Source organism: Artemia franciscana, chromosome 5 (genome assembly GCF_032884065.1).
Source record: "Artemia franciscana chromosome 5, ASM3288406v1, whole genome shotgun sequence".
In the NCBI taxonomy this organism is placed as follows: Eukaryota; Metazoa; Arthropoda; class Branchiopoda; order Anostraca; family Artemiidae; genus Artemia; species Artemia franciscana.
In genome coordinates, this window is record NC_088867.1 from 8,455,646 (window position 1) to 8,472,436 (window position 16,791).

The 16,791-nt window shown below is 35.3% G+C and overlaps 1 long non-coding RNA gene across 1 annotated transcript; it reads left to right on the forward strand.

Moving 5' to 3' along the window:
- The first annotated feature begins 1,085 nt into the window (after positions 1–1,085).
- LOC136026950 (uncharacterized) lies at positions 1,086–15,520 on the forward strand. Its single transcript, XR_010617461.1, has 3 exons — positions 1,086–1,163; positions 7,818–8,035; positions 15,071–15,520. It is a non-coding gene; the product is annotated as an uncharacterized LOC136026950 (long non-coding RNA).
- Positions 15,521–16,791: the final 1,271 nt, after the last annotated feature.

A 16,791-nucleotide genomic window follows, 5' to 3' on the forward strand; every position in this document is an offset into this window, starting at 1 on the left:
CATTAAATAAGCATAATAGTCAGAAAGAAAAACAAATAACAAAATTATACTTCTGTGTTCAGTTGCCAACCTTGAGCAACAGTCATAAATGTTTTAAATCTTGCAGAACATTCACCCCAATTACATTCACAAGCTATCTCTCATGACCCACACTGTTGTCCATACATCCACATTTCAAGGAAATAGAAGGACCATCATACTGGTGTTCTTCAATTCTACTTATATTTAATGGGTTTGAAAGAAAGTTTCTATGGCTAAGTCAGTAGGCCAGTAAAGGACCTGGCGGTTCTTTAGCCAGGTAGTGCAATAGGAAGCTAGGGACCAGCCAGCCTATGCTCTTGCATGCCCTTCCTTCTTACTGTCCCTAGATTTCCATCTGTACTCATTTAAAGTTAGGCCAATTCTAGCTGAGGTTAGTCATATCACCAACCCCTATCCAAAACCAAATAAACTGACAATACCAGGAATTAAACCTGTACCTCTTGGACAAAGCAATCCAACCCAGAGCACCTACCACTTAGCAAGGAACACAAATTTGACCAGAGAACAATAATTATTTGAAAAAAAGTAGAAAATTGAAAAAAACTTGCTATAGTTGTCCCACTACTATCCTGTAAATGCTATAGGCCCATTTTATTTAGACACATCAATTTAAGACGGGTATCAACAAAACTCCATCAGGGATTGTATTTGCTTAAGATACAATCAAGCTATGTGAATGCTTAGTTTTGTGATATTCTAGCCTTGAAATAATAAATAAAAGAGAAAATGTATATGTTGTATTTAATTTTCACCAGCTCATTTGAGAAAAATCATTTGTGACAGCCAAATGCCCATTGTTGGCTCAGAACCTCTCTAAATACTCTGAAACAGAAGGAATAAAAAAATTATACTAGTCAGCATTAAACTGTCCATTAAATTTAGACACGTGCATTTAATTCGAAAATGACGCTACTGCTAGTCAGTTTACTGTGCCGTTCCCACGGTTCTACTGCAGTTAGAAATGGGCAGTTACCGCACAGTAACTGCAGTTACTGAAAAACCATCAGCTGGAACACAGCCCATTTCTTCATTATCATCAAACGGCAAAATTTGGAGGAAAAATGGCGGTCATCTAATGGCCACAGCTTAATTTCAGTTTTCTTTATTAATCGTTTTTTTTTGTAAGTATATCATTTATACTTCAGTTTTACGGAAAATATAGACTATTTGAAGGTTTATAATACTGGTTTTATAGAAGCAGACATGCTAGAACAAAAATATACATAAAAGACTGCTTTCAATTGTAAAGGGGTTAGAGAATTGCTTTGAATTAAAATAATTGTAAAAAAGAAAGTTTCATTTGGTCAGATCAAAATGCAGTACATTCTCAGAATAACATACTGAAAAAAATAATATAGCCTACTTGACTGGTCTAAAGCCTACCTAGATTAAATTGAGGACAAAAGTAGGATAGTTGGATAAAAAAAGACATTTTAGGTCAAAGGTTTATCCACCTTGGTAGATATTTGTGCAATGCTGAGCTGAAATAATTTATTTGGCTAGTTGTATTGGCTATTATGAAGTTTGCTTTGAAAATTTAATTAGCTGCCTAGCTAGTTATATTTTAGAAAAGCTGAGATATAGCATTATACAACTATTGGGATATTTATGATACTCCTAAAAGAAATAATTTTCTAGCTACACAGATATTATCACCAAGTTAATTAGAAAATTTATGGGTAAAACTATAGCAGTTCATGCAACTGGCTTACCAATAAAGTGAATATACCACTCAATGCCTTTGTTATATTCTTTACATATGTAATAGTTGCTTCTAATGTAAATTCAAATTTAAGTAATTTAATCAAAACCTAAACTAACCTTATTATAAATAGTATTAGCACTGAGATGTAGCATTATTTTTTCAAAAATGATGGAAAAGATGGCACTGAGAAAATGTATTATTTTGTGGAAAAAGAGAGATAAGTCATACTTTATTTGAAAATTTGTCAATTTTAAGAGCTTTTAAACATGCTCAAATTAGAATTTGCATTAGAAGCAAATAATATATTCATAAAGAACATAAAAAAAATACATCAAGTGGTATTTTCACTTTATTGGTATTTTCACTTTATTGGTAAGTCAGTTCTATAAACTGCTATAATTCTAGCCAAAATATTAAAAAATAAATAGTCAATAGTACCTAAAGTAAAACTTTAGGAAAAATTAAAGCAGTTCATATAACTGTCTTTCTTATAAAGTGAATGTATCACTTGAGACCTTTTTTATGCACTTTATGCATATAATAATTGCTTCTACCTTAAATTGAGATTTAAGCACTTATTGAGCTCTTAAAAATGATACATTTTCCAAAAATTGACCACTCAATTTCCACAAAATAATACTACATTTTTTCAGGACCATTATTTTTGAACAGAAAATGCTATATTTTCTTAGTGCTAAAATTATTTATAACAATGTTAGGTTAGGATAAAAAATGCTTAAATTTGAATATCAGTTAGAAGTGATTATTATATTCATAAGAGCACAAGAAAAGGTATAAAGTGTTATGCAGGGCTGCCAAATTTTTTTAAGGAGTCATATTTTTTCCAAAAATGGGCTTTTTATCTCATCTCAGATTCCATAATGCCAAATTTTTTGCTGCAAGTGGTATCATATTTAATTGTCAAATCATTATTTAGAGCTTTGAATATATAATCAGTTCAAAAAGGAATAAACTTAACCTTATTCTATTATCTTGGGATCATGACCATTTTATGACTTCATGAAAGAAATAGAAACATTTGACTAAATTAATGTTATACACTATGAATTTGTGTCTGAGCAGCCAATGAGGCTAGCTGAAATTTATAAGAGTTGTAGGGGCAATTAATTCCAACAGTAAATTGAAAACTTTTTGTGTGACATCATAATCAGAATCAGCATTATTGGCTAAGCTTTTTATTTACTCAATATGTAAGCCAGATTCAATTTAGTATTTTTGTTGTATTTGTTGGTGCCTTTTCAAGCCAGATAGATTATTCTGAAGGAAAGACATCTCTGGAAATTTGTAATTTCATCCAAGCTGGGATACCCCTCCTGTACTCCTAAAAATGGGAGTTGCTGCTTATGCATACAGCTTTGGTAAACTGCATGCTGTTTACTTTTTTACTTTTAAGTATGTACCAGTTGGCTACATCAAATACTCAATCAAAAAGTCAATTTAAGTTCAGATATTCAGCATGTATTTTGATTTGAAATTTCTGCCTATGACTTTTCTTTGTGTGGTTTAAATTTTAAATATGGTGTTAGGATTGATCCTGTATTCCACACTGTTTGTGTACTACTGCCACTGTTAGGTAGCGCTAATCCCTTCCATTAATTTGTAGCTTTTCTGGAGGTTGAAAATTAAAATTTAATTTTGTTTTATTACCATTCAAAAAACAAGACTTGGATGAGAAAAATGTGTCATTTTTTGGAAAAATCTGTCATTTTTTATTGAAAATGTATCATTTTTGTCCATTGTGTTGTCATTTTGACACAAAATGTGTCAATTTGGCAGCCCAGGTGATAAGCTCACTTTATTGGTAAGCCAGTTGTATGTACTGCTATAATTTTACCTGAATCGGTATATATAGAGGGGATGGTAATGGTAAATGTTTAGTTTTGTCAGAAGCTGTATAAACTGGATACCATTCTGCAAAGCAGCATAGTTTCCATACTACAGTACCTAGAAATGCTAATTCTAGGAGTATATCCATTTCTGGTTGACCCTCCTCCTCCATGGGACCAACTCAAAATGCAGAAAGTGGGTTTTTTACTGGTAACATTCCCTATAGAGCAAATTGTATTATTTCATGAGCCCCCTTGGCAGTGGGGCAATTTCTGTATTCCATATTTATTTTAATAAACCTTCCTTGAGGTTTTTTTTTATCACTCTGTTGAATAAATGCAAAGGAAGTAGACATACAGTTTTACTCACATAGCCTATTAACAGAAAATGAATTTTCTTCTGATTCTAAAAATGCTCATCTTATTGCTTCATAGCCTATTTATTGTATAAATCACAACTATAAAATACTATTTTCTATTTAATTTCCAGTCTAAACAGAGACCATGTTTAATTTATGCTAAAAAATTATTGTTGAAAATTTCACCTAGAAGACAGGGCTCTTGTTATAACCAACTCATTGCATCATGCTATAGTGAAATAGGGATGGTCCAAGATCAAATCTACATTTTTCCAGAATGCCAAAGAAAAGTAGTATTTTTCTAAAAGAGATATTTTACCCTATACCCAATGGGTAGGCCAATTTCTAAAAAATTCTATTCTGTAAAATGTAAGAACAATATCCAACCATACACAATTGGGTATCACTTGGTATTAAACAAGTGACATAGCAATCCCCAATTCTGTTGATCTGTCTGTCTGTTGGTCCTGGTTTTGCTACTTTAGGCACTTCCAGGTCAGCTAGGACAATGAAATTTGGCAGGCATATCAGGGACGGGACCAGCTTAAATTAGAAATAGTCGTTTTCCCAATTTGACCATCTGAGGGGGGATTGGGGGGCCAGTTAATTTGGAAAAAATAGAAAAAATGAAGTATTTTAACTTATGAATGGGTGATGGGATCTTAAATGAAATTTGATATTTGGAATGATATTGTGGGTCAGAGAACTTATTTCAAATCCTGACCGGATCTGATGACATTGGGGGGAGTTGGAGGGGAGAAACCTAAAATCTTGGAAAACACTTAGAGTGGTGGGATCAGGATGAAACTTGATGGGAAAAATACACACAAGTCCCAGATACATGATTGACATAATCGGAACGGATCCGCTCTCTTTGGGGTAGTTGAGGGGGGGGGGTAATTCTGAAAAATTAGAAAAAATGAGGTATGTTTAACTTACAAACGGTGATTGGATCTCAATGAAATTTGATGTTTAGAAGGATATCGTGTCTTAGAGCTCTTATTTTAAATCCCGACCGGATCTGGTGACATTGGGGGGAGTTGGGAGGGGGAAACCTAAAACTTGGAAAACACTTAGAGTGGAGGGATCGGGATGAAACTTGGTGGGAAAAATAAACACAAGTACTAGATACATGATTGACATAAACGGAATGGATCCGCTCTCTTTGGGATAGTTGGGGGGGGGGGTTATTTCTGAAAAATTAGAAAAAATGAGGTATTTTTAACTTACAAACGGGTTATCAGATCTCAATGAAATTTGATATTTAGAAGGATAATGTGTCTCAAAGCTCTTATTTTAAATCCTGACTGGATCTGGTGATGTTGGTTAAGTTTGGGGTGGGGAAACCTAAAATCATGGAAAACACTTAGATTGAAGGGATCAGGATGAAACTTGGTGGGAAAAATAAGCAGAAGTCTTACATACGTGATTTAAATAATTGGAATGGATTCGTCGCTTTCTCTTTGAGTGTCCTGGTTGTCATTTATATTCCCTATGTCCCGGTCGTCATTTGTGTCCCGATGTCCTGGTCTGTAATTTTGTCAGTCGACAAACATGACGTCACTAGACACACAAATGTGACGTCACTCGACAGACCCACAGACAACTTATTTTTATATATATAGATATATACTAGCTGTTGGGGTGGCGCTTATTCGTATTCAGATCCATACCTCATGATTCTAATGATTGCCCTTGAGCTTTGTTGATGGTGATCGCTAATCGAACATTCCCTGTGTCGCCGTTGTCATTTATATATCCCCCTGTACCCCCTGGCGTTCCCGTTGTAGTTGTGTCCCATGTTGTAGTTGTGTAGTTGTTTGTATTCAGATCTATACCTCATGATTCCAATGATTGCTCTTGAGCTTTGTTGATGGTGATTGCTAATTGAACATTCCCTCTGTCGCCATCGTCATTTATATATCCCCCTGTACCCTCTGGCGTCCCCGTTGTAGTTGTGTCCCTGTGTCCTGGTCGTCATTTGTGTCCCAGTGTCCCAGTCTGTAATTTCACTTTGAGTGTCCCAGTTGTCATTTATATTCCTGGTGTCCCGGTATCCCGGTCTATATATACATTCGTTTTTGAATTGGTCTTTTTTTAGTTTTTTACCTTTTTTTTATTTTTTTTTTAGTTATACCTCATGATTCTAATGATTGCCCTTGAGCTTTGTTGATGGTGATTGCTAATCGAACATTCCCTGTGTCCCCGTCGTCATTTATATATTTAGTAATTTAGCTTTCTTATTTAGCTTTTTTAGTTTTTTTATTAGTTTTTAGTTTTTTTTTTCTTTTTAGTTTTTTTTCTAGTTTTTACCTTTTTTTTTAGTTTCTTTTTAGTTTTTTTTTTAAGAACGATATTCTTAAATACTTTTAATGACGTCATCGTCATAACAAACATGACGACAACTAACTTCATGACGACATGACGTCACTCGACAGACATAACACGCAGAAAACTTATTTCTATATATATTTATATAAAGGAAGATATTTTACCCTATACCCAATGGGTAGGCCAATTTCTAAAAAATTCTGTTCTGTAAAATGTAAGAACAATATCCAACCATACACAATTGGGTATCACTTGGTATTAACCAAGTGACATATAGCAATTGCCAATTCTGTTGGTCTGTCTGTCTGTCGGTCCTGGTTTTGCTACTTTTGGCACTTCCAGGTAAGCTAGGACGATGAAATTTGGCAGGCATATCAGGGACGGGGCCAGCTTAAATTAGAAATAGTCGTTTTCCCAATTTGACCATCTGGGGAGGGAGTGGGGGGCCAGTTAATTCGGAAAAAATAGAAAAAATGAAGTATTTTTAACTTATGAATGGGTGATGGGATCTTAAACGAAATTTGATGTTTGGAATGATATTGTGTCTCAGAGAACTTATTTCAAATCCTGACCGGATCTGATGACATTGGGGGGAGTTGGAGGGGGGGAAACCTAAAATCTTGGAAAACACTTAGAGTGGTGGGATCAGGATGAAACTTGGTGGGAAAAATAAACACAAGTACTAGATACATGATTGACATAAACGGAACGGATCCGCTCTCTTTGGGATAGTTGGGGGGGGGGGTTATTTCTGAAAAATTAGAAAAAATGAGGTATTTTTAACTTACAAACGGGTTATCAGATCTCAATGAAATTTGATATTTAGAAGGATATCGTGTCTCAAAGCTCTTATTTTAAATCCAGACTGGATCTGGTGACGTTGGTTAAGTTTGGGGTGGGGAAACCTAAAATCATGGAAAACGCTTAGATTGGAGGGATCGGGATGAAACTTGGTGGGAAAAATAAGCAGAAGTCTTACATATGTGATTTAAATAATTGGAACGGATTCGTCGCTTTCTCTTTGAGTGTCCTGGTCGATATTTATATTCCCTATGTCCCGGTGTCCCGGTCGTCATTTGTGTCCTGATGTCACGGTCTGTAATTTCGTCAGTCGACAAACATGACGTCAGTCGACACATAAACATTACGTCACTCGACAGACCCACAGACAACTTATTTTTATATATATAGATATATACTAGCTGTTGGGGTGGCGCTTATTCATATTCAGATTTATACCTCATGATTCTAATGATTGCCCTTGAGCTTTGTTGATGGTGATTGCTAAAACCTCATATTTAGAAGGACCTCGTAACTCTGATCTCTTATTTTAAATCTCAACCGGATCCAGCGTCATGGGGGGGGGGGACCGGAAATCTTATAAAGAACGGATTCGTTCTTTATTTCTAAGAAAATAAGAACGAAACTAACATTTTCCAGGAACTTGCTGGGATTTGCTGTATGTTTGTTAACTAGTTTTTATGTGTTTCTCTTGTTTTAAACTTTGCACGGTTTCCTTGTTTTTGATTTCAGTATGACAGACTCTGACATGCACCTGTACAACCCTAATCTAGGGATCAATCACTAGAACCCCGGTTCAGTTATTAGTATATAAATGTGGCCTGATGATCCAGATGACCCAGCGGCTCCAGATGATATAAGGGCAACTAGTTCGGTTCCAGTTGAACCGAAGACGACTAAGAAGGCACTAATTGCATACAGCAATGGATATCACAAACTCACCGGATGTGGTAAGAAATTTCTTTTTTATCTTGTTCTGTTTCTTACACATCTTTGTTATTTCCAACTAGAAAAGAAAAACATCCTTATTTCCATAAGGAGTAAAACTGTACGATATTAAGATTTGGATGTCGACCGTGTTTCGCGTCTATCTTGCAAATGGGAAATACCCAATGAACGTTATTTTTATATAGACATTACTTTAACTTCTGCTTAGTTAATTTTGTGCCTTATAGTAATTGATGAATAAAGATTAAAGAATTCTTTTTTTTGGGCAATAAGCTGGAATTTTGTATACCGTATTTGTTTCCATTGACATTACTTCTAGTTGTAATTATCAAAATTAACACAGGAACATTTAACACGGGAGTTGGGGGGGGAACCTAAAATCATGGAAAACGCTTAGAGTGGAGGGATCGGGATGAAACTTGGTTGGAAAAATAAGCAGAAGTCTTAGATACGTGATTGATATAATTGGAATGGATCTGCTCTATTTGGGGAATTGGGAGAGGGAGGGTTAGTTCTGAAAAATTAGAAAAAATTACGTAATTTTAACTTCCGAAGGAGTGATCGGATCTTCTTGAAACCTCATATTTAGAAGAACCTTGTAACTCACATCTCTTATTTTAACTCTCAACCAGATCCAGCGTCATTTGGGGGGGGGGGGACCGGAAATCTTAGAAAATACTTAGTGGCGATAGCAGGATGAAACTGGATGGGAATAATAAAAAAAAGTCTAGGATACGTGACTGACATAACTGGACCGGATCCACTCTCTTTTGGGGATTTGGGGGGGGGGCTAGGGTTGATTCTGAAAAAATAGAAAAAATGAGGTATTTTTAATTTAAAAAGGAGTGATCATGTCTTAATGAAATTTTATATTTAGAAGGATCTTGTAGCTTAGATATCTTATTTTAAATTTCGACTGGATCCAGTGTCAATGGGGGGGGGGAGGGGGGAATCGTAAATCTCGGAAAACGCCTAAAGTGGAGAGACCTGGATGAAACTTGGTGGAAAAAATAAGCACAAGTCCTAGATACATGATTGACATAACCGGAATTGATTCGCTCTCTTTGGGCTTGTTGGGGGGGGGGGTAATTCTGAAAAAAATAAAAAATGAGGTATTTTTAACTTACGAACAGGTGATCGGATCTCAATGAAATTTGATATTTAGAAGGATATCGTGTTTCAAAGTTCTTATTTTAAATCCCGACCGGATCTGGTGACATTGGAAGGGGGGGGGAGGGGAAAACCAAAAATCTTGGAAAACACTTAGAGTGGAGGGATCGGGATGAAACTTGGTGGGAAAATAAGCACAAGTTCTAGATACATGATTGACATAACCGGAACGGATTCGCTCTCTTTTTGGTAGTTGGGGGGGGGAGGGCTAATTCTGAAAAATTAGAAAAAATGAGGTATTTTTAACTTGCGAACGGGTGATCGAATCTCAATGAAATTTGATATTTAGAAGGATATCGTGTCTCAAAGCTCTTAATTTAAATCTTGACCGGATCTGGTGACATTGGGGGGAGTTTGGGGGGGGGAACCTATAATCATGGAAAACGCTTAGAGTGGAAAGATCGGGATGAAACTTGGAAAAATAAGCAGAAGTCGTAGATACGTGATTGATATAATTGGAACGGATCCACTCTATTTGGGGAATTGGGGGAGGGAGGGTTAGTTCTGAAAAAAACAGAAAAAATGACGTAATTTTAACCTCCGAAGGAGTGATCGGATCTTCTTGAAACCTCATATTTAGAAGGACCTCGTAACTCTGATCTCTTATTTTAAATCTCAACCGGATCCAGCGTCTTGGGGGGGGGGGACCGGAAATCTTAGAAAATACTTAAAGCGGCGATATCAGGATGAAACTGGATGGGAATAATAAAAAAAAGTCTAGGATACGTGACTGACATAACTGGACCGGATCCACTCTCTTTGGGGGATTTGGGGGGGGGGCCTAGGGTTGATTCTGAGAAAATAGAAAAAATAACGTATTTTTAACTTACAAAGGAGTGATCATATCTTAATGAAATTTTATATTCAGAAGGATCTCGTAGCTTAGATATCTTATTTTAAATTTCGACTGGATCCAGTGTCAATGGGGGGGGGGGGGGGGAATCGTAAATCTCGGAAAACGCCTAAAGCGGAGAGACCAGGATGAAACTTGGTGGAAAAAATAAGCACAATTCCTTGATACATGATTGACATAACTGGAATGGATTCACTCTCTTTGGGCTAGTTGGGGGGGGGGGGGGTTAATTCTGAAAAATTAAAAAATGAGTTATTTTTAACTTACGAACAGGTGATCAGATCTCAATGAAATTTAATATTTAGAAGGATATCGTGTCTCAAAGCTCTTATTTTAAATCCCGACCGGATCTGTTGACATTGGGAGGAGTTTGGGGGGGGGAATATAAAATTATGGGAAACACTTAGAGTGGAGGGATTTCTGGAAATCTCAGAAATTACTTAACGCTGGTTGATCAGGATGAAACTGGATGAGAAGAATAAAAACAAATCTAAGATACGTGACTGACTTAACCGGACCGGATCCGCTCTCTTTGGTGGAGTTGGGGGGGGGGGGTTAATTTGGAAAAATTAGGTATTTGTAACTTAAGAACGGGTGACCATGAAATTTGATATTTTGAAGGATCTCGTGCTTTAAAGCTCTTATTTTAAATTCTGACCAGATCCTGTGATATTAGGGGGAGTTTGAGGGGGAAACCGGAATTCTTGGCAAACGTCAAACTTGGTTTATTTTTATCTTACGAATAGGTGATCGGATCTTAATGAAACTTGATATATAAAAGGATATTCTTTCTCTGATGCTCCATTTTCGACTCGAATCGGATCCGGGGACATTGGTCGGAGGAGGGGAACAAAAATCTTGAAAAACGCTTAGAGTGGAGAGATCGGGATGAAACTTGATGGGAAGAATAAGCACACGTTTTAGATACGTGATTGACATAATTGGAACGGATCCGTTCTCTTTGAAGGAGCTGGGGAGTGTTAATTTTTTAGTTTAATTTAATTAAATCCAGTTTGATTTTTTTTAAATTAAATTTCTCAGATTTAATTTGACTAATTTACGTTAATTTTATGCTAATATCATAATATTAACAGTAAAAAAAAGGTTAAGGTATAGTAGGATAAGCACATGAATAGCATAACTTCTAGCTTCATTGCACTGTATTCCATCGTTACTCCAATCTCCATCAAGTTCAGTGACTCGACCATAGATTGTCTGTGCAATTGCATAAAGCTCTGTGTGACATTTCTTACAAACTGATGTTTATATATCTTTACAGGCTCAGCACAGTTTATCGATTCGGCCAACCCATATCCGCGTATTTTTTCTATTCCTCTAGATACTAAGAGACTATATTTTTTCCAATTCTTTTGCTGCATCTTCTAATTTTTTGCTGTATTTTGAATGTTTCATAAAATAAAATAATAAAAGAACATTCCCTTTAAACAAATTTCATTTAAGACATTTCAAAAAAAAGGAGCAAGTGTGTTTTCGGTTTTCTGCTTTCCTCTAAATATGTCCATATAATAATGTGCCTGGACTATTGTGTTTGAGCTGTCCTACAACAGAATACAACCGTTTCAGTTGTTTAAAAATAATTTGCAGCAATGTAAATAGATTTTAAATCCATTGTATGGTTATTCGTATTTTACTAGCCAAAGATCCTGTTGAATGACCGGTATAAAAATTCCGGCATACAAATTAAGAAAAATGTAACGTATTCTCTTTTGTGAGGACAAGAAAAAATATTTTAGCCCCTTTTCCTCAGCCAAAATCATCAATCCCCCTTGCACCCCCAATTAAAAATTCTTAAAAGTTTCATCCAGATCCCCCAGCCGTGAGAGAAAGCAGGACGTACTTACCAAGCTGTGTACACAATTCGTCAAATCACTTAAACCTGTTGACTGCTTGAAAATTCTATAATGAGAAGTATCCTCCTAATTTAAGACTAAGTCATAGCCCCTCTCACCCCTCCACTAAAAAAAAAATCGTACTCCATTGAATCTAATCGAAAAGCACTCTGGATGCATACAGACTTCAGATGCTCATTATATAACACAACTTGATTGTTTTAAGATTAGGACAAACTCTAGTTTGAAGAGGTAGTGCAGTCCCCTTCAAATATAGGATCATTTATGTTTATTTTAAGGTTTAACGTTGCTCTTTGCTTTCGTCTAAAAATATTATAGTTTTTATTGAATTTTTCAATTTGAGAATCTGCAGATTGTGCCCCAGCTATATCTACCTTTCTCTCATTACAGCCCTACAAAGCGGTATTTACCTACGATATTTGCACCTCGTACTGTTTGAAATACGGTCTGTCAGAGGGTTTCATTAGTTTATTTATAATGATTTATTTACGTTTTAAGCATGACTTTTTTTTTCACTACTTCTGCTCCCTTAAATTAGTTCTGTACTTATTTTAAAAAACTTCTTTTGTTGAAAAATCTTCTGTTTGTTAAGTTAAAAAAAATTAATTTCTGTAAGTTTTGTTGATATTTTTTTTATTGATGAATAAAAGCAAAAAGATTTTGGGTTGCTCTTCATATTCTGGACAAAATTTTGCTAGGAATTCTAAAAATAGCTATATTATAGAACTACAAATTGTTGGGTACGGGTACTAGTATTTTAAAAAATGTGAACAATTTTTGGGGGGTGAAGCTGTTCCGTCGTATCTACTGTTACAACCTTTGATATAGACGAATAATGATCAAACACTTCGTTGTAGGAATTTTTTTGTGAGTGTTATATTTTGCTTTAATAGCTTGTTTGTTTACATTTATGCATTTTGAGCTAGTATATTAGCTAATATATTTCCAATTTGTTGTAAAAAAAAAAAAAAAAAAGGAGATGAAGAATCCCTGACAAGATTTGTTTCCAGTTGCGATTCCCTTGGTTCTAAAACTTTTATTGTTCACGGCCTGAAATTTCAATGAGATCAAAAAAAGAGATCACACTAAGAATACAACACACACTAGGCCTATAACACACACTTTCAAACTAAGAATCAATACAACCATTTTTTTTTTTTTTACATTCTTTGTCGCTGATGAGCTCCCTTCGGTCAACAAATCAAAATTTAGTATCTACTTGTCCTTTCCGTCCAATATTCCCTCACAGTTTCAGCTAGGTCGCTTAAGGCGTTAATCTATACCATTAACCGTATATGAACTATGAAGACGTCTCATTCTCATATCCTGGATGGAGATAGTGTCATTTGATTTAGCTCAACATCACCTTCAATATTTACAGAAAGTTTCAAATATCTTAGCCGTTCCTGCCGTATTGCAGATGAACCATTTTGACACCCTGGATGCATACAGTTCACGGACTTTGTTGTACAATTTTTGTTTATTCCCTGAAAGTTTCTACTGTGGTACATGGAACTTCCTGAGATACTGTCAATATGTCTTTTTGGCAACCTTGATGCACATAGTGCGTTTTGATTTTGGTCAGTACCATCTGTACAATTATCTGAAAGTCGCCTTAATACCCTAAGAAGTTGCTGAGATATTTTTGATATGCCCTTTTTTCAACCTGAATTCAGGTAGTATCTTATCGTTGAATTCAATTTGCTCTCTGATCATTCCTTGAAAGTTAAACTTGATATCAAAAGCTGTTCGTGACATGTTGATACTGTCTTTTGACAATTTGTTCGGGATTTATAATAATATCCCCGCATCATTTTGACGAAATGGATGCACATAGTGTTTTTCGATTTAGTTTAGAATCCTCCCCCAGCATCCTCTGAAAGCGTCTACTAAATACTCTTAGCTGCTCTTGATATTTTGCAGACGCGTCCTTTCAACTACTTAGGTGTATATAGTATACTTTGATTTTGTTCGACACCCTCCTCACCAATGATTGAAGGTTTCAACTTAATACCCTTAGAAATTACTGAGATATTGGAGATGTGCTCTTTTGACTACCTGGATGGACATTTATTCTTATGATTCAGTTCGATATTCTTCTCAACATTCTCCTTAAAGTTTAAACTTAAAACCCCTAGCTGCTCAGTTATTGTATACTAGCCATTTTGACAATCATGATATTAGTCTACTTTCATGTTTAATTCCTGGTCTGACATGTTGAGAGCCAAAGTAATTGGACAATATCAACGCGGTAGCTCCCGAAAATGTCTGGGACAGCACTGCAACGCAACTGTGACCATGACTGGGGTCTCATTCGGAACCGGTTTTAGACTGATTGGAAACCAGTAACATCTAGTTTGCCTCGTGGGTTGGACCTCACTTCCTCAAGGCAATGGTCACACAACAGTTGCATGCATAATCAGTTAGCAATGCTAGTCTCAAAACAGTTGCCCCGTGGCTGCTGGGCCTTAGTCGCTCCTGAGCCGTTCTTGATAGTGCAAATGCGTCTTTCTTACGACCTTGTTACTCGTAGTACACCTTCCTGACTCTCATACAGTTCACCACCCTTCTCACCATCCCCGAAGACCTCACTAAATTTAATTTCAAAGGATTTCAATAAAAGGGGTGCCAGAATTGATAATAAGTAAACTACGCTTAGCTATATATATATTGTATAATATATTAGTTCCTCATCACTTTTTCGATGGTTTTATCTCCGTGGGGCTCTTAGTAAATGTAAATTTTTTAAATCACACCATATCTACCCATGTAAGTTTTTGCCCAGAAAATTTCTTTTCCGCCAAAAACTAATCCATGCTACCCCCGCCCCTCCTTAGGTAGTGCTCATTTTCACATTTAGCATTTATCTTTTATTGACTAATTCAGTTTTTAGGAACACACTTGTATCAGTGCTTTTCCTATATCACAAAATGTTCCAGGAAAGTCTAAAAGGATTTGTTAATAGCAAGCATAATTATATGTGAAGAAAAAAGGTCTTGACCAGACATCGCAACCATCTCGAGGTTTTCGCTCTTGTAATGTATTTAGCCAGTCTTCAAAATTTATCCTTTTATAAATTTTTTAGTTCGGAAAAACATATTGTCTATTGTCTGCAAATGATTGACTTTTCTGTTCTTTTCTAGATAATGAAGTAGCTGGGCAGTAAATTTCGGAAAGTAAATTTCTCTGTATTAGCCTGTTCTCTGTTGCATTCGTCTTTTTGTGTATAGACGCTTATATTTACATAAAAAGACAGTGCAGCAGAACTGGTTTCTTATAATTTTAAAGTTTAAATAAAAAAACAAGGGTTCTAAACCTCAAGTTAAATAGAATCTCAGTAAAATTTGTGTATATTTTTTTTTGCTCCCCTTTTTATATTTTACTAAAAAAAATAGAACCCTCAAAAAATTTTTAATCAATTTTGCTTCAATTTTTTGCTCATCCTTCACCTAACGAATTTACTGCTCATTGAAGCTGTGCAATTATGTGGCCTCTGCTCCTGCCAAAGAACCTCTTCCTGACTCAACATCAACAACATTTTTTTATTTTATATTTTAATATAAATTTAATCAATAAAATATTGTTTCTTTGTATTCTTGCAAACTGCTTGTTGTTCTTAGAGCTAGGGATAGTTCATAGTGACGGAGTACAAGATAGAGAAAATTAAAATAAATACATAACTATGTTTATCAAAAAAATTTATGAAGAGCACTTACTATACACGAACAGCTATTGTATACTTTCAACTTTAAGCATCCCCTTTTAAGAAGGGGATGCCATGAAGGAAAAGTGATATTGTGGTTATGTTTCAAAAACAGTTTCGACAGACCTATTTTGGGCCCGCCAATTTATATTTGCGGATTAATGCTAAACTTAAAAAATATAGCTAGGACTTTTTTATATATAGAGTGAACCTGATAAAAGTAGGAAAGGGGATCTTGCTTGTCCAAAAACCCCAATGCCAGGGTTTACTGTATCTATATGCTTACTAATGGCGAAGTAATAATAATCATAAAATGATTAAAATAATTCATTCTTTCAAATATATTGACCATCGGGTAAAGAATAATTTCAATTGAAAATATATTGCGTATTCATTGAAGAGGCAATGCTACTAATTGTTTTGGGGAGTTAAATGAGGGTTCCACATCTCATATTAATGGCCTTTTCCGTTTCTTTTTGTGCTGGATTTCTTCATTCAATTTAGTCTGTTTGGTTTAAGATTGTTAACTTAGAGGATTCGACTTACGCCCGCTCTGATCTCTAAAATTGTGTCTTTTCTTTCGCGAAAATGCATCGTTTTCATGCTTTGAATTTTTAAATCAAATAACAGTGTATACAGTACTTTTGCGTTGACGATAGCTTCTGGTCTATGGATGTGCATCCTAACCCCAAAAAACCTTTGGGCGTTTTCATGAGTATCTAGGCTTGTATGAGAAGCCTAGAGGAAACTTTTAAGAACCTAATAAAATTATTGAAGGAGAATTTTTATCGTCCTTCAAAAGAACTATGCAGTACGGTCGTGGAAATATGGCATATATTTTATGACATTTTACAAAATGTTGAAGATTAGCAAAAAAATATATAAAACGCCTTTTAAACCGTCGATTGTTGAAAAGACGCTATACTTTTGACTGTGGGGGAGACCTGTACTTAACGCTTTCGGTCTCTAAAACTCATGAAAATTTGGTTATAATAGATTTTGAGTTGATTGTAAATCGAAAGTAACTCTAGAACAAAAGAGGTTATAGCATTAAGCGTTAATTATTTATAGCATAAGTGAAACAGCATTTTTCATAAGCTTGCTCTTTGGGAAACAAGTTCTTTCTGCTGTTGTAATTGAAAATACCCTTTATAACAATTT